Genomic DNA, 24,893 nt, shown 5'->3' with positions numbered 1-24,893 from the left:
AGTTGGACGGTCCTTGCCGTGTGGACCACGGCGAGCTCCCTCGTCTTGGCGCGGATGAGCCAGTCGTCCAGGTAGGGGTAGACGTGAATCCCCTCGCGGCGCAGCTGCGCCGCCACCGGTGCGAGGCACTTGGTGAAAACCCTGGGTGCCGACCGTAGTCCGAAGGGAAGGGCTTTGAACTGGTAATGACGCCCTTGGACCACGAATCTGAGGAATTTTCGGTGCCCCTTTAGGATGGGAATGTGGAAGTAGGCATCCTCCAAATCCAACGACGATAGGAAGTCTCCTTCCTCCAGCTGACCCAGGACGTGCTGGAGGGTGACCATCCGGAACTTCTGCGCCTTGATGAACTTGTTCAGGCGTCGCAGGTCCAGGATGGGGCGCCATCCTCCCGTCTTCTTCTTCACGAGGAAGTATCGCGAGTAGACTCCGGAGCCCCGAAGCCTCTTTGGGACGAGTTCGATGGCGCCCTTTCTGAGCATCGCCTTTACCTCCAGGAGAAGTTGAGGGACGTGAAGTTCTTTCCTGGCCACGGGGGGGACGCGCGGGCACCTTCTTTGAAACTCGAGCGCGTGGCCCCGGGCCAGGGCGTCCAGCACCCAACGGTCGGTGGAGATGGACTCCCACACGCTGACGAAGCCCGCCAGGCGGCCTCCCACCGGGGTGCTTCGGTGGGGGCCCGACCCCACGGCCGGTTCAATCCTGCTTGGACGCGGCCTTGCCGCCTTGGCCTCCTTGGCGACGACGGCGGGGTCCGCCAGACTTGCCTCGTCCTCTGTAGGCCTCTTGCGACGACGAGCGGGCCGCTTGACGGTAGGAAGCGAAACCGCCGCCGGAACTTTTGGAGGCGCCCTTGCCTCCGCCGCTCCGAAAGGGCGTCCGCCGTTGCTGCAGTACTCCAAGGGCCCGGGCCGTCTCAGTATCCGCCTTGATGGCCTGGAGGGAATCGTCCACTGTCTTCCCAAACAGGTTGTTCCCGTCGAAGGGCATGTCCAGGACCCTGGTCTGGACGTCCTGCCGAAAGTCCGTAGCCTTGAGCCATCCACGACGTCGAAGGCAAACGCCGTTGCCCATCTGGCGGAACCCAGTGTCGGCGATGTCCGTCGCCACGGTGATGGCGTGGTCCGAGGCCACCTCACCTTCCTGCAGGATCTCAAGGGCCTCCGCCCTCTTGTCGTCCGGCAGAAAATCCAGCAGGGGAGCTATCTTGTACCAGAGTTCCCTGTCGTAGCGGGCCACGATAGCCAAGGCGTTGGCCGCTTTAATCGTCGTCGCTGCCGACGAGATGACTCTACGTCCCATGGCATCCAATTTCTTTCCCTCGCCGTCCGGCGGGGAAGTCGACGTGGAGGCCGCACCCCCCCCCGCTTTCTTCCTGGCTGCCGCGGAGACGACGGAGTCCGGGGTAGGCTGCGCCCGGAGGCATAGGGGGGCCGAGTCCGGGACCCGGTACTTTTTCTCGTACCGGTCTCTTTTCGCTGGCGTCGTGGAAGGGTTCTTGAGGAGGGAAAGGCCCTCATCCCAAATGTCGTCCAACAGAGGCACAGCGAGGACCGTCTTCCTCTTGGCCTCGCGCCGTTGGTAAAGGAAGCCTTCCTTTTTCTTCTCCTCAGGGCAGAGTTGGAAAAGCTCGGATGCCCTGGCGATCATTGAGTGGAACGATCCAATCTCGTCGGGCGGAGAAGCCCTGGTGGGAGGCGACGACGGAAAATCCTCGTCGTATGCCTCGTCGTCCGTACCCGTCGCTGCCGTGTCAGTCCCCGTATCATCCCCTCGGGTGGACGGGGAGGAGGGCTGGACGGGGCGCGACGGTTGAAAAGGAGGCGGTGGATGGATCCTTCTTTTCTTGGTAGGGGGAGCACCAGAAGGTCCCGGTTCTGGATCCCCCGACGGGAGAGGTTCCTCCGTCGGTAACGGTAGTCTCGTCCTTATCTCGGAGCATAAGGACTGTATAGCCAACAAAATGGCCGCTGAGTTGTCTTGCGGCGCTGGCAGAGGGGAATCCGACGGGCGAGCAGGGGCCCCGTCGGTATCCTCGACGATGTCGTCGTCGTCACCTGCGTCGGGGCTCATTCCGACGGGCTGGTCTTGTTCCACGCCTAGGCCGTGGCTTAAGACCTCGATCAGCTCCTCTTCTGAGGTTGAGGCCGACTCTACGACGACGCCCTGCCCCCCCTTCTTCTTCCCCACGGAGGGTTTCACGGGGGTCCTATCGATGGGCACAAAAGAAGACTCCCTCCGAGGAGGCAGGGAGATTCTGGGCCCCGAGGCCGCCACCACTGGTGCAGCCTCCACAGGCTGGGCCAGGGCCGCCGCGACCGTTTCGATAGAGGGCTTGGTCGAATGGATCAAGGCCTTCACCACCTTAGGTGCGCTCACCGCCTTATCCTTGAGGGAGGGGGCACTGCCACGCTCCTCCTCTGCCTTAGAGCTCGACCGGGGCCTCTCCAGGAGCTTCGCCGGGTGCTCGGCCTTCCTCTTACCCGACCCAGAGCGTTGGCTCGTGGTTGATGGTGCCGGGGAGGGTGCGCCCTGCCTGGCGCCCGTAGAGCCCGACCGTTCGGCGCTCCCGGTGCCAGCGGACTCGCGGTGCTTGGCCTTATGTTGGGCCCCCGTCGCCGGGGCGCCCTCAAAGGTCTTAGAAGACCGCTCAGATTTCTTCTTCTTCTCGCCAGACGGGCTCTTACCCTCCAGCCAGCTGGCGAGACGTTGATGGCGGTCCTTCATGGTCCGTTCCGACATGTTGCCGCAAAACGCACAGTCCTTCTCCACGTGCGTCTTGTCCCCATGAAGGCAGTAAAGGCAGAAAGAGTGTTCGTCCTCCTTGAAGACGTTCTGCAGCTGGCATCCAGGGCAGGCCCTGAACAGCTTTCCGGGCGTCGAGCTTCCCTTCTCCTGGGCCATCTCCGAGACCGGGCCTGAGAAGCTTCTGGAGTCCTCCGAAGTGTAGCTCGACGAAATCTTCACCCTTGAGGGGCACAGATGAATCCGACACGGGTCCCCGTTGATCGGATGTAGGATCGGTGGAGCTTGAGGCTCTTTTGACCGAAAGAATCGAAGTTTTGTGAAAAAGCGCGAAAAAATAGCACTAACGCTCGAGAGCAATAGCACGAGGATCCCAACACATGAACGTGCGGTAAAAATCTGAAGATGGCTGCCAGAGGCGGTGCTTAGGTAGAGGGCAGTCATTGGCTGTGGTCAGTATGACGCAGAGACCAGTGATTGGTTGTTACTACGAAAGACAGATCAGAAACGAAACTGATACTGGTTTTTTCTTTACCGAGGATTCCCAGCCTGACGACGGGGAATATTCATGAGCATGTGAATCCATGCCAGACCCCATGCTGGAGAAGTAGTTTTAAATGAGGCACCAGCCCTGAAAGAGTTCAAAATCTTCATAGAAACAGTTAATTTCCAACACGCTGGGACCCAGGTTGATCCGCAACTGCTCGATCCGAGCCTCTTCTGAAGTTATGATGAGAACAAACAGTTTTATATATTCTTCTTGACAGATCATTAAATCACTTAAGCTAAATGTGACAAGCAAAGGGTCTCGGCTTACTTCATGCAGCTGTCGCCTGGCTATTTCAACTCTCTGGAGGGGCGTGGCCTCGTGCTCATGGCGTAAGGAGGCAGAGACACCGAGCTACGGCTGAGGCGCCATATCCGGATCCTAATAAGGTGTTCAAAAGGAGCACCATTAACTCAAAATAGCCGCAGGTGCAGTGGAAATGGCGCCCGACATAGTGCAGCAACCTGCAGAGAAATCGCACACGGGGAAGGCGAGAAATCCCGTTTGAGCCGAACCTTCCTGCCCCCTCCGGAGACGTGCTTAAGATGGCGACTGAGACCTAGAGCCTGTACCTCCAAGTGAAGAGCCAACCACCGACTACACTCTAGGTAGAGGACAGCGGAGACGTGCCTGCCCCTCACCTCAGCGTGGGCGGAAGGAAGCAGCGCTGGATGACAGCATTAGCAGCCAGAGCTTCACCACACAGCGGAGAGATGAGCGAGCCGCCCCAGACATCTGAACGCGGAAGCCCAGCTGCAGACCAAGGGAAAGCAGTGAGCCCGCTCCCGAGAAGGCGCGACCGACTCTAGCACTGAGGCGGGAGAAGAGGATCCCGCGACTGCACCGGAGCCACAGGAAATCGCCGCTGTGAACCCCAGCAAACTGAAGGTGAGCCACGGTGCAGGGGGGGCCACAGAGGGCACCCAAACAAACAAATCAGAGGAAACCTGACCCCATACCACACCGGCACACAGACATAGTGGAGGCAAAAACCCCCTGGGGTTAGACCTAGGGACACAGTAACAACGCCCGAAGCCCCCACCAAACACCGTGCCCACACACCGGAAGCGGCCGGCACGGGGCACCACTGCACAGGCAGGCAAACCCTGCAACACAGGAAGCTGGCCCATTACCGGGCCTAGAGAGGCGCAAAACCAGTAGCCTCACCATGCAAATACATCAGACTCCACGGCCAGTGAGCCACAGCCCACAGTAAACTCTGGTAACCTCATCATGTCCTCCTCCAGGAGCAAGGGTAAGATAGCAACAATGGACACTTTTATTACAAGCAAATCACATGCTCCAACTCATGCACCAGCCTCCGCCGCAGAACTCCCACAAGCAAAAGATGGGGAAGGCAAGGATACCCAAGTACTGGATGCCATTTCTGCACTACGTACATTTAGTGACACTAAAATAGACGAAGTGAAAGCTGACATGCAGCTTATGCGCCAGGATGCCCAAAATCTCACAGAGAGGGTGACTAATGTAGAAACAACACTTCAGGAGACTACGGAAGGCATCACAGATCTAAAAGCCAGGATGGCTGAACTGGAAAAGAAGGTGGCCACGCTGGAGGCAAGATCAGAGGAGGCAGAAGGGCGCGTCAGACGTAGTAACGTTAGGATACTCGGAGTACCTGAAGGAACCGAAGGCTCGAACCCAACGGCCTACATAGAAGCCATGATACAGCAGGAAATTGGTGCAGGAAAACTGACATAGGGCTTTGCGGTGGAAAAGGCACATAGATCCCTCCAAAAGAAACCGCCACCGGGCTCACACCCCCACCCAATAATCGCCAAGATCCTCTATTTCCAAGACAGGGAAACCATACTGAAATACTCCAGAGAGGGAGGAACTATTGAACGTGATAACTCCAAGATCACCATCTACCCCGACTACACTCCCACAGTGTAAAGGGCGAGAAATTAATTTGTCCCAATCAAGGCTAGGCTCAGACAACTGAACCTGAAGTATATGGACTATACCCATCCAGACTGAAAGTGATATTTAAAGGCTGGGCAATATTCCTGGAAACACCAGCAGCTGCCACTATGTGGATGGAGCACAATAGCCTGGCAGATGGGAGAGAAGCACCCTCCCAAGAACACTGAGGCGGACACTGAGAAACATAGAAGACATGCGACCACTCCTAACCCCGCAAACCAGAAAAAAATGAAACGCACTGACAAGCCAAGAACACCATAAAGAAACGAGACAGCAAGATGGATATGGCCCTCGCTCGGCCTCCCAACTGAGCACACAGCACTAACCCACGAACAGAAAAGTACAGGCCTGTTGCCGGTACGACCCCACTCACGCTCGAAACCCGGGATAGGTCTAGACAGCGCGAGAGCACCTGAGCACCGCAAAAGAAACGCAGTCGCTAGGTGCACCAGTTCTAGTTACGTTTTTTGTTTTGTTAGTTACACTGTCTTCAGACCACAGACAACTGGAGGGACGGAAGGTATAATAACTGAGATCCAAAACTAAAAGGAATGGAGAACATAAGGAGGGAGTCGCACACCGGAAGCGATGGCCACCCTGGGGTTCCAGCAGGGGCCGAAACAGCAAAACCACTGAAGATCGACAATGGCAACACAACTCGGGGTGATGACTTGGAACGTGAGGGGGATGGGGTCTTACCTATGGAGGAACCGGATTCATTCCTACCTGCGAAGAAAGAGTCTCGATTGCAATGCTTCAGGAGACCCACCTAACGGAAGAAGCCACGACCAAACTGGCGGAACGCTGGGGAGGCCAAGGAGGAGGAGCACCTTACTCCAAATATGCACATGGAGTATTCACATGGGTGAACCCAAACATACCATTCCAATTGTTGGGGTCGGAAGTCGATAAGGAGGGCAGGTACCTCATAATGTGGGGCACAATCGAACATATCGAAATATGCTTGGTAAACTCTTATTTCCCCCAACTCGGCATACCCTTACACCTTAAATTGTTAGGCGCCAAAATAGCACATCACAGGGAAGGAACCTTCATATGGGGTGGAGATTTCAATTGTGTCAGAGATGGAGCCGTCGACAGGTCTGACCCGCCGCAGCAACCAAGCAACGCAGCCTCGCAAGCCCTAAACACCACGACTGAACACCTGAACTTGGTTGATGTCTGGAGAGAACTACACCCCGCTGAGAGAAGCTACTCTTATTACTCATCCCCACACAAACTACATACGAGAATAGACTATCTGTTCATAGACAGCGAACAACTACCGCTAGCTGAATCCGCATTCTACCTAGGCAGATCGATCTCGGATCATTCTCCCCTACTCATGCAATGGCATCTCAGGGGACCCAGACCACCGATCCCGATGTGGCGAATGCCCACCACAGCACTCACGGACCAGGCGTTCAGAGAAGACCTCGGTAATAAACTGGAGGAATATCATAAGCATTAACAAAGGCACAGTGGGCAGCTGGGGCACGCTGTGGGAAGCCATGAAAGTGGTGACACAAGGGGAAACGATAGCAGGAGCAGCAGGTGTCCGAAAGCAACTGAGAAGAGAACTGGAGGAAAAGGAAGAGGAAACAAGGCACCTGGAAACCAACACCAACAACACAGCAGAGGAGACAAAACTGAAGAAAATCAGAAACAGCTGTCAACTAGCCTGGGAAAGAATGTCAAAATTTGACTTCACAACACGCACAGCCAGGGCACACAAAGAAGCCAACAAACCAGGTAGACTACAAGCCTGGCTCTGCAAACGAGAATATCCGAGACACCTACCGACTGAGATCATAGATGAAAATGGAGCAACACATAAGACGCAACATGGGATCAACAACACTTTTGCAGAATTTTACTCCAAACTATACGCCCACGATATATAGGTGCCCAGAGAGGACATTAAGACCACTCTAGAAGATATATGACTCCCGAGACTAACCACTAAACAAAGAGAGGCACTTGAGTAAGAAATCACCACGGAAGACATGACAGAAGAAATTAGATCACTTGCCACGTGCAAGTCCCCTGGAAGAGACAGCCTCCCACCGGAGTTCTATAAGGCTTACGAAACAACCCTGACCCCGATATTACATGAGGTATTCCTAGAAGCATATGAGACAGGAACTCTACCTCCCAGCATGAAGGAAACGATCATAATCCCCATGCTCAAACCAAACAAACCAGTAAATGAATGCGACTCTTATCGCCCACTGGCGATGCTAAATTACGACAGCAAGATCTTAACCACCATACTGGCCATAAGACTCGCAAATGTGGTAGGAACCCTTGTCCACAGAGACCAGAAGGGTTTCGGGCAGGGCCGCAACACCACAGCCAACTTACGGAGGCTTCAACATGTCATGGCACAAACCCTGGAGAGGGACGATGACTTGGCAGTACTTTCGCTTGACGCCATCAAGGCCTTCGATTCCATATTCTGGTAGTGGCTAATTGAGGGACTTCGGCTTTGGTGAGAGCTTTGTGAGGTGGGTGAAGGTACTATACAACGCGCCTGTGGCCAGGGTGAAGACTGGGGGCACGGTGTCAAAGCCCTGAGCGATACAGAGAGTCACCAGGCAAGGATGCCCACTCTCACCAATGTTATACATCCTAGGCCTCGAAACGATAGCCATCTACTTCAGAAAGCAGTTCTTCATCACTGGGATAAAGGTGGGCAATGAACACTGCATAATCTCACTGTACACCGACCTCCTATATCTAAAAGACACAGACAAATGCCAAGGTTGCACTGGACATACTAGACAAGTATGCACGCTACTGAGGGATACGATTCAGCAGGCAGAAATCCTGCGCATTCCCACTGGCCAGACTCAGAGTCAAGAGAAGCAGACCTACCTGAGGTGGGAATCAAGTGGCAACCTGAAATGTTCCGATATCTGGGGGTCAACATGAAGCACACCAGAGCTCACCCACGAATGCAATACGGAGGTTGTAATGAGAGGGCTACCTAAATCTATGAAATTCTGGTCTAAGCTCCCACTCTCGATGATGGGCAGAGCAGCCATCACCAAAAGGAACAAGTTACTTACCTGTAACTGTTGTTCTCCAGCATGGGTCTGGCATGGTTTCACATGCTCATGAATATTCCCCGTTGTCAGGCTGGGAATCCTCGGTAAAGAAAAAATCTGTATCAGTTTCGTTTCTGATCGGTCTTTCTTAGTAGTAACCAATCACTGATCTCTGGGTCATACTGCCCCCAGCAAATGACTGCCCTCTCCCTAAGCCCCGCCTCTGGCAGCCATCCTCAGATTTGGTAGCGTGCCAAGTGGCAGTATGACCAAGTGAAGATCCGCAGAGGGGTAGGTGGGAGGGTTCGCATGTGAATCCATGCCAGACCCATGCTGGAGAACAGTTACAGGTAAGTAACTTGTTCCTTCTCCAGCATGGGGTCTGGCATGGATTCACATGCTCATGAATAAAAGAATACATAGCAGTATACACATGCACAACCACAGGAGGTTGCAACAGGCTCAACATTAGGCAATGCAACAACTCAACATTAAGCATCTCTTACCTCCTCATCAGGCTCACCTTAAGCGAACAGGTTGCGCAGCACTGCTTGGCCGACCCTGGACTCCTCCCTGGAGTCCCGATCGACGCAGTAGAATCTTGTAAAGGTGTGCGTCGACCTCCACGTAGCAGCCCTGCAGATGTCCAGCAAGGGCACACCAGACAGGAACGCTGTGGTAGCAGTGATCGCTCTGGTCGAATGGGCTCTCGGATGGCCGGGCAGCGGTCGGTTTGAAAACCGGTGACAATGCATGATGCAGCCGGAGAGCCATCTGGAAATGGAAGTCTTCGAGAGAGCCTTCCCTTGATTCACAGACCCACAGTTCACGAATAGCTGTGACGTCTTCCGAAAACTCTTTGTGCGGTCCACGTAGAACTTCAGCGCTCTAGCTACATCCAGCGAGTGCAAAGTCCTGTTGGCCGGCGTCTAAGGCGACGGGAAGACAACTGGTAGCACCAAGGGCTCGTTGAGGTGGAAGTCCGACGGCACCTTGGGCATGAAGGAGGGGTGCGTCCTAAGCACTACCCTTGTGTCATGAAAAGTCAAGTATGGAGGCTTGCAAGATAGGGCCTGAATCTCTCCCACTCGTCTTGCAGAGGTGATGGCCACGAGGAACGCTGTCTTCCATGACAGGAACTTCAAAGGCACCAAATGCATAGGCTCGAATGGGGCTCCCTTGAGCCTGGTCAGCACCACATTAAGTTCCCACGCCGGGGCAGGGCGGGAATGATCGGAATAGTCCCTTCATAAATTCCTTTACCAGGCGATGAGACCACAAGGACGCCCGTCCCGTAGTCCTGGTATATCGGGAGATGGCAGCCAGATGTATTTTTATGAAGGCGTGAGCCAGTCCAGCTTTGGCCAGCGACAGCAAGTACGGCAGCACTTGAGGGGCCGTAATCCGCAGAGGATTAATCTTCTGTGCACGGCACCAGACAGAGAACCTCTTCCATATATGACCGTAACACTTGAGAGTTGAGGACGCCCTGGCTTTTGCAAGAACCTCTCTGCAATCAGCCGGGATATCGTACCCTCCAAACTCTAGTGCTGCAGGAGCCAGGCCTGCAAGTTCAGCGACTGTGGTTCGTGGTGTAGAATGGCGCCTCCTTCTCTGGAGAGAAGATCCGCGTCCGCCGGCAGCCTGACTGGCGGGGACGTTGACAAGTCCAGAAGGTCCGGGAACCAGACCTGCTTCGGCCATGCCGGTGCGACGAGGATCATCCTGCACCTGGACTTCTTGAGCTGGCTGATGAGGCGGAGCAGCAACGGCAATGGAAGGAACGCGTATAGAAACAGGCCGTCCCAAAGGAACGAGAAAGCATTGCCCATGCTCCTCGGCTGTGTGAACCTGCTGGCACTTGGAGTTCGTCGCCGTCACAAACAGGTCGATCTGGGGTTTGCCCCATCGTTGGAAGAGTCGATCCACTTGATCCTGGCGCAGTTCCCACTCGTGGCACGAGCGCAGCTCCCTGCTGAGTGAGTCGGCAATGGTGTTTTTTATTCCTGCCAGGTGGAAGGGAACCAGAAACATCCCCTGGGCGACGGCCCAGTGCCACAGATCCTGGGCCTCATTGGATAGGGCTGGGGATCTGGTGCCCCCCTGCTTCCGTATGTAGAACATCGTGGTGGTATTGTCGGTGAAGATCCTCACCACTTTGTCCTTGAGGGACGGGAGGAACGACTTGAGCGCCCAGAACACTGCACGGAGCTCCAAGATGTTGATGTGAAGAGACCTCTCCTCCGGGAGCCAAAGGCCTCTTGCGTGGAGATCTCCGGTGTGGGCCCCCCAACCCTCCAGAGAGGCGTCCGTAGTCACCGTCTGCTGAAACGCCAGGGTTTGAAAGTCCGTGCCAGTCGTGAGGTGAGCCTGGGTGCCCCACCATAGGATCGCCCGATGGAACTCCTCGTCGAGGGGGATCCTGTCCTCGAAGCAGCCCCCCGCCTGAAACCAGCGGGCGTCGAGGAACTCCTGTAGCGGACGCATCCGAAGTCTGCAAAGGGGCACAAGGTAGATGCATGAGGACATCATCCCGAGAAGGGACTTGATGGACCTCACCCTGGCCACGTCTGTGGCTAACAGTCGCCGTACCTTGCCCAGGATGGTTTTGGTCCTCTCCTCTGAAGGGGAGGCCAATTGCTCCACTGTATTGAGCTTCGCCCCCAAAAACAGTGCTACTTGCGACGGAATCAGGTGGGATTTGGGGTAGTTGATGGAGAACCCCAGCTCCGTGAGCAACCGGACGGTCCTCGCCGTATGATCGACAGCGAGTTCCTTTGACCTTGGCCGGATTAGCCAGTTGTCCAGGTAGGGGTAGACGTGGATCAACTGCAGGCGCAGCCGCGCCGCCACTGGTGCCAGGCACTTGGTGAAAACCCTGGGTGCCAACTTTAATCCGAACGGTAGGGCTCTGAATTGGTAGTGGCGTCCTTGAACCACGAACCTGAGGAACTTCCTGTGCCTTTTTAGAATGGGGATGTGGAAGTAGGCATCCTCCAGGTCCAGTGACGATAGGAAGTCGCCTTCCTCCAGCTGTCCCAGTACGTGCTGGAGGGTGACCATCCTGAATTTCTGCGCCTTGATGTATTTGTTTAACCGACGCAGGTCTAGGATGGGGCGCCAACCGCCTGTCTTCTTCCGGACGAGGAAGTACCTTGAGTATACTCCGGAGCCTCCTGGTGACGAGCTTGATGGTACCTTTCTTGAGCATCGCCTTTACCTCCAACAGCAGTTGAGGGACGTGATTCTCCTTCCTGGCCACGGGAGGAATGCGAGGGCACTTCCTTAGGAATTCCAGCGAGTGCCCATTGACCAGGGTGTCCAACACCCAACCATCGGTGGAGATGGACTCCCACACCCTGACAAACTTAGTCAGTCAGCCTGCCACTGGGATGCTTCGGTGGGGGTCCGACCACCCAGCCTGGTCAGTCTTGCTTGGAAGCGGCCTTGCCGCCTTGGCGACGACGGCGGGGACCCCCTTGCTTGCCGCAACCTCTGTAGGCCTCCTGGGAAGAGGAGCGGGCCGCCTGGCGGTAGGTGGAGGAACCACCACTGGATCCTTTGGAGGCACCCCGTCTGCCTCCAGAGCTCCGAAAGGGCCGTCGCTGCTGAAGCACCCCAAGGGCCCGGGCCGTCTCCGAGTCGGTCTTGATGGCCTGTAGAGACTCATCCACCGCCTTACCAGAGAGGTTGTTGCCGTCGAACGGCATGTCCAACACTCTGGTCTGGACGTCCTGGCGAAAGTCTGTCGCCTTGAGCCACCCTCGTCGTCGGAGGCAAACTCTGTTCACCAGTTGGCGAAATCCGGTATCGGCAATGTCCGTTGCCACCGTAATGACATGATCCGACGCCACCTCGCCTTCCTGCAGAATTTCTAGGGCCTCCGCGCTTTTGTCATCAGGCAGGAAATCTAGCAGGGGAGCTATCTTGAACTAGAGCTCCCTGTCGTAGCGGGCCACGATCGCTAAGGCATTGCCCGCCTTAATTGTCATTGCCCCCGACAAGATGACTCGTCGTCCCATAGAGTCCAACTTCTTACCCTCGCTGTCCGGTGGGGAAGTGGAAGTTGAGGCCGCCACGCCCGCTGCCTTCTTCTTAGCCGCTGCCGAGACGACCGAGTCCGGCGTGGGCTGGGCCCTGAGGCACAAGGGGCCGGCATTGGGGACTTCTTCTTGTACCTGTCCCTCTTGGCGGGTGTCGTGGCAGGGTTGAGGACAGCAAGCCCCTCGTCCCAGATTTCGTCGAGTAAAGGCACCGCGAGGACCGTCTTCCTCTTAGCTTCTCGTAGTTGGTACAGAAACCCCTCCTTTTTCTGTTCTTCAGGGCAGAGCTGGAAGAGCTCAGATGCCCTGGTTATCATGGCGTGGAAAGAGCCAACCTCGTCAGCTGGGGACGCCCGTGGGGGGGGGTGGGGGTGACGACGGGATGTCTACTGTGTCATCGCCACCTTCATCGTCCGTCCCCGTCGCCGTCTCCGTCGCTGTATCCTCTCCCGGCGAGGGGGATGAGGGGTCCACCGGTCTCGCAGGCACGAAGGGCAGACCGGGGTGGACTCTCCTCCGCTTGTTCGGAGAGCTTCCCGACGGGCCTGGTTCTGGCTCCTCCGTCGGGGTGCGTGTAATCTCGTCCTTATCTCGGTACATAAGGATTGGATTGCCAACAAAATGGCTGCCGAGCTATCCTGGGGCTCGGTCAATTGCTGCGACGGACGGGAAGGCCGCTCCAGTGGGCCCTGTTCGTCGTCCTCGTCGCTATCCTCGATCACGTCAGCAGGGACTGTCCCCTGGGATCGAACCTTCTCGAACCTCTCGCTGAGGTTTATGAAGCTCTCGCTGAAGCCTATGGACCTTTCATTGAGGCCCCTCTCGGTCTCCACCAGTTCCTCCTCAGAGGCCGATTCTGAGTCTGTAACGGCCACAACCCCCCCCTCTTTTTCAGCCAGGGGGTCTTAGCGATGGGCTGGAAAGAGGATTCCCTCTGCGGCGGCAGGGATACTCTGGGCCCAGAGGCTGTTTCCATTTCCGTAGCCTCAGCTGGCTCCGCCAGCGTCGCAGAGACCATTTCGGTAGAGGCCTTAGCTGGGTGGACCAAGGCCCTCACCACCTTAGGTGCGTCCTGGGCCTTCGCCTTGGGGGGAGGGTCAACGCCTCGCTCCCCCTTCGAGATCGACCGGGTCCGCTCCAGCAGCCTACCCGGGTTCTCGGACTTCCTCTTCCCCGATCCAGAACGCTGGCTCGTGGTTGAACGTGCCGGGGAAGTAGCGCCCTGCTTGGCAAACGAAGAGCCCGACCTTTCGGCGCTCCCGGAGCCCGCGGACTTGCGGTGCTTGGCCTTCTGTTGGACCCCCGTCACCGGGGCACCCTCAAAGGGCTTAGAAGCCCGCTCAGACTTCTTCGCCTTCTCACTTGCTGTGCCCTTCTCCAGCCAGGTGGCGAGGCGGGAACAACGACCTTGTTTGGTCCGTTAAGAAAGGTTCTTACAGAACGCACAGTCCTTCTCCACGTGCGTCTTGTCCCCATGGAGGCAGTAGAGACATCGCGAATGCTCGTCCTCCTTGAAAACGTTATATAAACCGCATCCAGGGCAGTTCCTGAACAGCTTGGATCCGGGCGTCAAGCTCCCTTTGTCCTGGGCCATGTCCTTGAGGTAGGCCGCAGATCTTCCGGAATCCTCCGAGAAGTGTAAACTCGACGAAAACTTCACCCTTGAGGGGCGTAGAAGAATTCCGAAATGGGTCCCAGTTATCGGAAGTAGAAACGGTGGAGCTTGAGGCTCGATTAAACCGAAAAAATGAGAAATTCTCCTGAAAAAACGTGAAAATGCAGTAAAAAAACTCGAGAGCTAAACACGAGGACTTCCAACACTTGAGCGTGCGGTAAAAATCTGAGGATGGCTGCCAGAGGCAGGGCTTAGGGAGAGGGCAGTATGACCCAGAGATCAGTGATCGGTTACTACTAAGAAAGACAGATCAGAAACTAAACTAATGCTGGTTTTTCTTTACCGAGGATTCCTAGCCTGACGACGGGGAATATTCATGAGCATGTGAATCCATGCCAGAGCCCATGCTGGAGAATGATAATCCTCCTGAGATTCCTGTACTATTTCATAAACATCTGCTATTATATCCGACCGCCCTTCTTCAGGAGGCTAGAGGCACTGCTCAAGGAATTCTCATGGGGACCGACCAGGCACAAACTACCCCTACTAATTCTCACTCTACCACACAAAGAATTACCTGGTTACTCAACGTAGTGACCACCTTACTCCTAGTCCATAGTCCCCTTTCCTCCATACTTGTGGGACATCCCTCCGTCCTGTGGGACGGGACCGGAGCACTTTGTAAAAAGCATCCAAATTTCTTTCAAAAATGTGTCCCTCCTCCCTTCCCTGCGCGGGGTCCGGCACGCGGCCGTAACTCCGCCCACCTTGGCTCCGCACCGCGCATCGCCCATCAGTCCTTTTCTATCGCAGGGTCCAAGACCCATTAGCAATAACAGAGGAACCTTGTTAGAGGGGACAGCGGGCGGGCGTATGGAGGAAAGGGGACTATGCTCATATCGAGGCAGAAATGCTTACAGAAAGCAGATGGGGAGGCCCAGGTAGCCGCTCTAGCGATGGACTCCCAGGGAACATACTTCTGAAAAGCAACCGCAGCTGCCTTGCCTCGCACCTGATGCGCATGAATACCCTCAGGGGGTTTCAGCTTTTGGACGGTGAAAGATTCCGTGATACAGGCAGCAATCCATCTGGAAATGGATGCCTTAGACACCGGCCTGCCCTGGGGTTTACCGAAGGTCACAAACAGTTGGGAAGAGCTCCGAAGCTCGGCAGTCCTGTCCAGGTAGAACTTAAGAGCTCTTCGGACATCCAGGCAGTGTAGAACCCTTTGCGCCTCCGAGGCAGGGTATGGAAAAAAGACCGGAAGGGAGATCGACTGATTCAGATGGAATTCGGACACTACCTTCGGTAGGAAAGCCGGGTTTGTCCGAAGGACTTGTCCTTGTGAAGGACCAAGAAAGGATGCTCCACCGACAATGCCTGGAGCTCACTCACTCTCCTCGCTGACGTAACAGCGACCAGAAAGGACACTTTCCAGGACACGTACCTGAGGTCAACCGTAGCCATTGGCTCAAAGGGTTTATGGCACAGCGCCGTCAGGACTACATTTCGATCCCAAGGCGGGTGCGACTACGAACCGGAGGGTAGAGGCGTGTCAAGTCAGCAAAATGTCTCTTCACCACCGGGTTAGAGAATAAGAACACAGGTCTGTAGAAAGTAAGCGGAAACCGCTGAGAGATAAGTCCTGCAAGACAGAACATGAACCCCTGACTCTGCTAGGGAGGATACGAAGGACAGCACCGTGCAATCGTTGCCACCCTCGGATCCAACTATTTCTCCAAACACCAATGACAGAACCTGAGCCATTTACTCTTGTATTGAGATCTGGTCGAGGGTTTCCTGGCTGCGTGGATAATGTGCATGTTATCCGCAGACAAACTCAAATGCTCTAAAGACTTGAACTCAGGCACCAAGCTGAGCGATTGTGGGGAGGAGTGCCACATCTGTTGTTCCCCTTTGTGAAGAAGATCAGGAGTTACTGGTAACCGGATCGGCAGATACACCGACAGGTGTTGAAGTTCAGTAGAAGAGAACAGTTCAAAGAGTTCTTCAACTTCCAAATTGCTCGATGAACTAGGGGCAGAGGCGGGAAGGCGTAAGCTCTCATGTTGTGCCATGGAATCTCGAGAGCATCCCCCAGAGAGGAGGCTCCCAGCCCCCCTCTGGAGGCGTACTGAGGAAGCTTCTTGTTTACCGCCGTGGCGAAGAGGTCCACTTCCGGTGTGCCCCAACGCGAGAAAATCCATGAGAGGACGTCCGCCTTCAACTCCCACTCGTAGCTGACCACTGGCCGCCGGCTGAGGGCATCCGCTGTGACATTCAGCTGGGCCGGGATGTGCACTGAAAGCAGCCAGACCCCATGAAGCATGGCCCACTCCCAAATCTGGATGGACAGGTCCACGAGAGGGGGAGACTTTGTTACCCCTTGCTTGTTTATGTAATACATTGATACCACATTGTCCGTTCTTATGCGGACCACCTTGTTGACAATGAGCGGTCTGAACGCCTTGAGCGCCAGAAAGATCACCAGAAGCTCCAAATGATGTATGTGCAGGAGCTTGTCCTGAGGCGACCAGAGGTCCGAGACCTGAAGAAGATCTAACGTCGCACCCCACCCCAAAAGGGAGGAGTCCGTCGTGATCGTCACCATGGGGGCTGGGTCCTGAAGCCCCGTGCCCACCGACAGGTTGCTGAGAGATGACCGCCAGTCCAGGTCCACTCTCACGGAATCCGGAATCATTATCCGCTTGGAATCTGGGTCCACAGCCTGACACCAGGAACTCCAAAGAGCCATCTGGGTCCATCTCATTTTGAGACGAACAAGTGGAAGAGCCAGTACACACGAGGCCATGAGGCCCAGAAGCCTCTGGAACCACCAGGCCGACATGCTCTCCGACTGCGCAAACATCCGACACGTGGTCAACAGAGCAGCCATTCTGTCCCCGGCCAGATACACTAGGCAGTCGATCGTGTTCCAACGAAACCCAGGAAGATCAGGTCCTGTGAGACCATCTTGGAGGATTTCCGCCAGTTCACCGACAGCCCAAGATGGAACAGGAGCTGAAGGAGAGACTGGAGATTGCCCGCTGCTGCCAACGGGCAAGGGCTGCGTAAGAGCCAATCGTCCAAATAAGGATACACATGGATACCCTGGAGACGAAGATAGGCCGCAATCACCGACATCATCTTCGTGAAGACACGCGGCGCCGAGCTGAGGCCAAAAGGAAGCACCCAAAACTGGAAGTGCTCCTCTCCCAAAGAAAAGCGGTCAACGCCCCTCCCGGCCCGAGAGGAACCTGGGTAGGGATCCTGTGTGGATTCCAAATCAGGATATGCATGTACGCATCCTGAAGATCCACCACGCTGAGCCAATCGCCCATCTGCAAAGAGGAACGAATCAAGCCGGGCGTGATCATCTTGAATTTCTCTTGGGGTAGGAAAAGATTGAACTGGGAAAGGTCTAGGATGGTGCGCAGGCCAGCCTGGTTGGGTTTGGGCACCGTAAACAGCCGGGAGTAAAAGACCTCCCCTCGCTCCCCAAGGGGAACGGGTTCCATAGCTCTGAGGTGCAGAAGTTTCTGAACCTCGGCCTTGAGGGAGGGTGAGCCCGACAGCTGAAAAGGAGGGTTGAGGGGTGGATGGTAAAGTTAAGCGTAATCCCGCTTGAGCGACTGACAAGACCCATCTGTGTTCTGTGATGGTCTGCCACGCCTCCCAATGAGATGCAATGCGTCCTCCTACCGGGGTCTCGTGCGAGCGCGTAAAACCCTCATTTGGCAGGCTTATCGGTGGCAGTGCCACCTGAACCTGATGAGGAGGCTGAGGAGCGGGAGAAAAACCACGTACGCTGTTGTCTACGGCGGTTATTCCCCGCAGGAGTATCCACTCTGCGAGATTTGCGGCCGAGGAAGCCCCTAAAACCAGAGGAATGTCGACTTTGCGTCAACGGTCTCTGGGATTTGAAAGGAGCTTTAACCAGAACAGACAATGATTTAGCCCTCTGAGTGCTATCCGTGGTTTTGGTGAGCTCTACATCAGTAGAAGAGTGAAAAAGCTCCTTACCATCGAATGGAAGGTCCAGTACCTTGTCTTGCACTTCCTTCGAAAACTTAGTGGCATGCAGCCACGCTTGCCGCGAGGTATCAACCCCAAGCATCAGGCCCCGAGCCGAGGTGTCTACGTGATGAGCCGCAGCCTCCAGGAGATCCTGGGCCAAGACCCTGGCATCAGAAAGGCCACCTCTGAAATCTTCCAACTTCTCGACCGGAATGTGCTCCTCCAACTCCGACAGACCTTTCCACATCCGCATGTTAGCTCCCGCCAAAATAAATTCTGCATTGGCCTGCCTGAGCTGCAAGGCCGAATTGGCAAAGATTTTCCTCCCTAGGGAGTACAGGAGCTTGTCCTCCTTTCCCAAGACCTGAGTAGTCGTCGCGGAAGAGGATGCTGCAGGTCTGGATTACAACGTAACCGCAGCCACCACTGTGGAGGAGGGAGGCGGACAAGACGACAAGGACACTTTTTCCGAAGAATGCAGATTGTACCTCGCGTCAATCTTTTTATTGACAAAAAGTCCCGAGTGTGGCTTTTCCCAAACTCTTCAACCTCAGCCAGAACGTCCTTCTGCAGGAACAGGCCGGTACGCTCCAAGGGAGACAAGGTGAACGCCCCAGAAAGCACGCCCTCCTGCGGAGCGGGTGCCTCGGGCACCGGAACATCTAAGAAACTCATCATGTCCAGTACCCGGTCATGAAAAGCTCCGAGAGTGGGGAAGGTCCTTGTTGTCCTGATCGCCTTGAGGGTCATCTGACAGGTCAGGATCCTGCTGAGCCATGTCAGGCACTGCCTTGTCCACTGGGGACAATGGTGGCAAAGGCGGAGGAGCAGGGGGAGGCACCACGGGCAAGGGAGGCGTCAGCGGAACCACTGGAGGAACAGGTGGGCATATCTCCTTGAAAAGCTCTTTGAAATATTCCCTCATGGGGTCGGTGTGCATAAGCGCTTGAAATTTACCGAAAAAGGCGTCCTACAGAGATTGTTTCGGAACCTGAGGAGGCCTCTCATGAGGTGGACAAATCCAGGGACGTAATGGAGAATGGTGCCACACCGACCCCTCCACCGACGTATCCACATAAATCAAGGGAGCAGCCCCCGCGGGCAACGAAACATTGTGGGGAAGAGGCATCCGGGCATTCCAATCATAAACCGGCCGGTAAGGATGCGCACAAGGGACCTTAGGTTTACCAAAAGGACCGAACCCTACACCAGGGGTCGATGGCTTAGTTGTAGGGGTAGTACCTAAAATGGCCGCCATTTTGTCCTCATCTGAAGGGAACTGCAGCACGTGAGGAAGTGAGGCAGGGGTCCCCGATGGGTCAGGGGGTCTTAATTTTAGCCTTAACGTAAGGAACCTCGGCAGAGCCGGTACTATGAGGCCTGGAATGTTTCTGCAACATACCAACCGCCAACTTAGCCTTCGAAGGAAGGGCCTCGGCACTGCCGGTAAAAGAAGAACCTTTCTTCTTTGCCCCTCAACAGATCTGGTGTCACCACAAGAGCGGGAACGGTGAGCAACCGCTTTCACCGACAGGGCCTTGCCCGGCCCCTCAGAACTGTTGGTAGCTTTAGCCTCTGTACGAGGGACCTCGGACCTAGGCCCGGTAAAAGCCTTATCGGCACGGGCCTCGAACATCCGTTCGGTAACCACAAGCCCAGCCAAGGCCTCGGGGCACACCCCGGTTTTGTTTTTGAGGGAAGCCAAAAGAGAGGCCTCAGAGCAAGTTCCGGTACCCCACGACTCAGTAGAACTGGGCCTACAAACAGCCCCCACAGGAGGGGCTCGGAGCGCACTCTGGTGTACACAGGCCCCTTACAGAGACCCTCGGAGAAAACTCTGGTAGAATTATTAGGCCCGACAGGCACCTCAGGGCGAACCACGGTAACAGAGCGATCAACGCCCCTCCCGGCCCGAGAGGAACCTGGGAAGGTATCCCCCGGTCGGGGTGCTCTGAAAAGTAAAGAACTTACCGGGCGTTTCTTCTCCTCGTTGATGAACGCCTGAAAATGAGAAGGAGTAGTTCGTCGGAACACATCCTCCCACCGCTCCAACAGACGTTGAAGTGCCCGGACTGAAAGGGAGTCACGGTAAAAACAGGAGTCCCAACGGTGTTCCGGACCCAAACACTCTAAAGAGGATGGGGATCCGCCCTCGCGAAGCGACGGTGACACGATGAACAGTCTGGAAAATCTAATTTAAAAGACATAGACAGACTAGTAAACGAACGCTAGCGAGAGCCAGAGAGGATAACAGGGAAGAAAATCTTCCGAGGATGCAAGTGCGTCCGGCACAGATCGTGTGGAGAAAAGGACTGATGGGCGATGCGGAGCCAAGGTGGGCGGGGTTACGGCCGCGTGCCGGGCCCCGCGCAGGAAAGAGAGGAGGGACACATTTTTGAAAAAAAGTGTGGATGCTTTTTACAAAGTGCTCCGGTCCCGTCCCACAGGACGGAGAGATGTCCCACAAGTATGGAGAATAGGGGACGGGACGTAGGAGTAGAAGGGATGAAACTCCCCGACCTCCAGAGGTACTACTTGGCGGCACAGCTTAGCCATGTGACGAGATTGCTACCGGACGAACCAACAGCCGAAACAGAATTACTGCAACAGTTACCATCCCGATTATTCCCCAAGGAAGTACTATGGAACCCATCAATCGAACCCCAGGGCATCCCTATGATTACAAAACTAGGCAGGCAAATAAGGACCAAGACCTGCTCAATGCTACAGCTACATCACCCATACTCACCCAATAGCCCCATACTGGCTGACGCATGCAGAACCATCAACGACCTACCTGCAATGAGGAGCTGGGAAAGGGCCGGGATCTACACCTGGGGAGATATGTTTAACGAGGGCACCTTCAGAGACTTTGAATCACTACAAGCACTGGAGGGGCTGCCGAACGGCCAGTTCTTGTGGTACCAACGAATCAAACACACCGCAAAAAAAAATGCAACATATGGTCAAAGGAACCAACGCCAGACCCCCCTGCTACAGGAAATCCACAACCTCACAGACGGCTGGAAACCGGTAGCTCGACTGTACAGCAGGTTGATCGATAGGCCCAACCCACGCAGCAAGGAAAAGTGGGAGAAAGATCTTGAAACTACAGTGACGGAAGGCTAGTGGGAAAGGGCACTACTTCACCCCAAAGAAGTGTCCAGAAATGCCAGGTTCAGGCAAATACAACTAAACGTCCTATACAGGACCTACATGACCCCGCAGAGAGTATGCAGCTTCAACAAGTAAGCCACCTCAAAATGCCCCTGGTGTGGAAATGACAGCGCTGACATGATCCACATGTTCTGGACCTGCCGCAAGACGATGGGCTTCTGGTCCAAAATAAAACAAACCTGAAGTGAAGCGGGGATAGTCAGATATGAATGGACTCCAAAAGAGTACCTATTAGGCACACACCCCAGAGTAAGCAAGCATAAGCACATTGTAAAACTAATGGACATGGCATGCATCCTTGCAAAGAGAACCATCGCAATGGCGTGGAAATCACCTGGGGGCCCGAGATACGAAATCTGGATCAGAGAGATGGAGAGGTGCTCAGAAGCAGAAACCAGAGCCTGGCAAGAAGGATCCACTGGAGGAGAGAGCGACAGAAACGACACGCTTGAATCCTGGAAGGCACTAATAAGAGACATGCACTTCTCTGCGGACGACAAACCCCCCTCACTTCAAGCACTCCACCCAACAGGACTGCAAAGCTACATAACCAAGCCACTGAATCACCCCTATTGACCCCTCCAGACTGGAACTTGCAAACCCCAACATCCCTCCGCCTACGAAGAGAAAAAGACACAACATATCTCAATCTGAAGACAGACTATGTTAATCGTTGTTTTACTGTTAGTATGTTAACTGTTAAACGATAAGACATTATGCAATGTACGAGAACAATACATTTTAAACTTAAAACTGTATGCCTGTATGCAAATGCCAATAAAATACTTTACAAAAAAATGTCAACTCTGGAGCCTGCTCCAAGAATAAATGTTTACATGCAAACCACAAAAGGGCTTTCTTTTTGTTGTATGGCAAGCACTCTTTAAACGTCTGAATAGACCAACTGATTAGAAAATCTATATTCATTTGTTTTACAAAGTGCCTACAATATTGGTTTATAATTTCCCACAATCGTCCCTTTTGAACATAGCTCTATAATCATAATGTATATCATTAAGTAAATCAATCTGTTACATCTATTGCCAGCATCTCTAATGAGATTCTCTTGCATAATAAAAAGCATTTGTGGTGGATACAGAAGATGCCTGCCGTCTGAGACAAAAAAGCTAATGTCTGGCACAAGACAGGCACACAATTAATACACAAACATATTAAAATAAAAATGGCCAAAACACATTACAGACAATAGTTTCCACCCAAATGGTATTATGGATCATAAAGATCCACCATTCTCTAATGTACCCACAGGGAAGTGTGCTTGGTCCACAATACTCTGAACAAAAATAATTTTCTCGATGATCTTGCTGGATTGGAGACAGGGTGGCATTTGGGGACACCGATTACTGTACCAAACAAGGATGACACTACATAATATTCCAATGATAACTACCCACACAAACATTCAATCCCAACAGTACTGCATATAAAAACCCCTTGCAACAATGCCTTTGTTTTTCTTTCTCGGACAGGTGCATGAAGCTGCATGGACCCTACCTGGGGTGAAACAGCAATACACTCATTATTTGGCATAGTTTGTGTATGGAGCAAAACAAAACGGCAAAAAGAAATTCCATCAAGACAGGTTATGGACCTTAACTGCTCCTTGAAATGTCTCTTTACATGGCGGTCTTGCCCACCTGGTAGCTGTCCCTCATGGAAAGGGATTCCTCTTCACAGTTTGCAGTTCAATAACTGTTCATTCACAGTTTTCTGGGTCTCAAGTTATATCGCAGTCCCTTTGTTGCTCCAGCAATGACTTTGGGACAAATGGTAATGATGCAAGTGTCCAATGTCTCTGCAGAAGGACTGCTTTCAGCACCGGACACGGCAGACAATGGTGTGGTTAACAGAGAAGGTGGTGCTTGCTTTATTTGCGAAGCGTGGACCCAAAACTAGTAGCCATAATATTTTACAGCCATCTGAATAGTGAGCAATACCTGCAACAGCCCTTTTCAACTGGGCTGCAGTCCTGATGCTCACTGATAAGTACCTAGTCATATGCCTGGATCTGTGTCCTGGCCCCTCCAATGGTGCTGGTAGACAATCAGCAACCTGTTTACAGAGTATGAACACGTTTTCAGCTAAATCTTTACAGTAGTTAACATCGAATATGGCTAAATATCTCTGGATTTGGCACACCCCATACATTTGCTGGGCGATTCATGACTACTTCGTAAGGAGACAATCCAACACCTAGGTGCACTAATTCTATTGCAGTAGCAATAAAATGCACATTACTGTTCCTCCATACAGTGTAAGGGCACTAATTCTATTGCAGTATCAATAAAATGCACATTACTGTTGCCCCATACAGTGTAAGGCAGTCGAAATCGGGGTAAATACTCCTTTACAAGTATTTTAGCAATGCATAATGCAGTACGGTCTTCTTAAGGGGAATGCTTCTACCCATTTGCTAAACTATCACCAACATACTTTTTTCTTGACAGGGAGGCAATTTAATAACCTCAATCTATAATGCATCAAAGGAAATTCAGGTAGCCGAAAAGGTCCTTTTGGAGCTCCCTCACTCTTCCCAATGTTATAGTACGTGCATACTAAACAGTTTTTTTTTTTTTTTAAAGCAACCGTGGCTGGTCTAGCTTAGTGTTACTCCACTGTAGTGAGCAACTTTACACATTCCTTCTGCACCTACATAAGCCGGGCCATGCGCATAGGACAACATTAAGGTAAATACATGTGGTTATTTCCATTTTCCCTCATCTTGCATGCCTAGCCAACAACCATCTACATATTTCCCAGTCTGCTTCCATTCCTGAAGCTCTTGCTCAGTGGCCTCAGCCTGAATAGTTTGCACCGTCTCAAGGGTATTATCAAATATGATATTCTCTGGCTGCATCATGTGTGTAACATACATAAGTGATACAGAGAACTGTTCAGTTGCCTTTGCAATTTGGACAGCAAAAGCGTTACCTTTTCCCATATCATTTACAATTGCCTTGTGTGTGCTACATTTAACGACAGACAATTTCTTTGGCAGGCTCAGTGCATACAATAATGTCGAATATCAGTGCATCATGTGGTATTATTGTCCCACGTGGAATAAAAAAATCCTCTCAGATCACAAGTGGCCAAAGTTGCGAGCTACTCCAAATGTATAAACTACAAGACCAGAGCTCAAATCACAAGCTCAGGTATGGGCAATCATTTCAGCTGCTTGTGCTGAATGCTGAGATATCCTAAACACCTCAACAATGGTTTTTAAGGTTGTAATGGCATATGCTGCTGTGGTAGTACCTTCTGGTAATTTAAAACATGAGCCATCTACTTATAAAGCACTATTAGGTTTATCAATTGGAATATCCACCAAATCTACCCATTTCATGATCTGTTATTAATACACCATCATGCATTACTTTTGATTCATCCGATGGGAGGGGTAGCAAGGTGGCAGGATTTAAAGTGTTACGTTGTATGGCAATGCTTGGAGCCAATAATGTCAGCTCATATCTAGTTGGCATTGGTCAGGTGCTGTGTTTGTTTTGTTCAATAAAATAGCAATCGCATGTAGTACAGACATTGTAACTTGGTGTCCCAATATTATGGCATCTGCTTGCCTTATGGAAATGGCTGCACCCACTATACCCCTTAAACAATTTGGAAGTGCTTTTGCCACTGGGTCCAATGTAGAAGAAACATATGCACAGAGTCTGTTTTTACCCCTTGCTGTTGAGTTAGTACAGATAATTCACAGCCTTGTTTTTCATGCACAA

General features: G+C 53.3%; 1 protein-coding gene across 1 annotated transcript in view; it reads right to left on the bottom strand.

Annotated features, from left to right (window-relative positions):
- TCFL5 (transcription factor like 5) overlaps positions 1-24,893 on the bottom strand; it is a 1,268,784-nt gene that overhangs the window by 1,028,940 nt on the left and 214,951 nt on the right. The gene's annotated exons all lie outside the window — the stretch shown is intronic.

The sequence above is a fragment of the Ambystoma mexicanum genome, chromosome 3p, assembly GCF_040938575.1.
Source record: "Ambystoma mexicanum isolate Mex_15411 chromosome 3p, UKY_AmexF1_1, whole genome shotgun sequence".
Classification (NCBI taxonomy): Eukaryota; Metazoa; Chordata; class Amphibia; order Caudata; family Ambystomatidae; genus Ambystoma; species Ambystoma mexicanum.
This window is presented reverse-complemented; position numbering and strand designations above follow the sequence as displayed.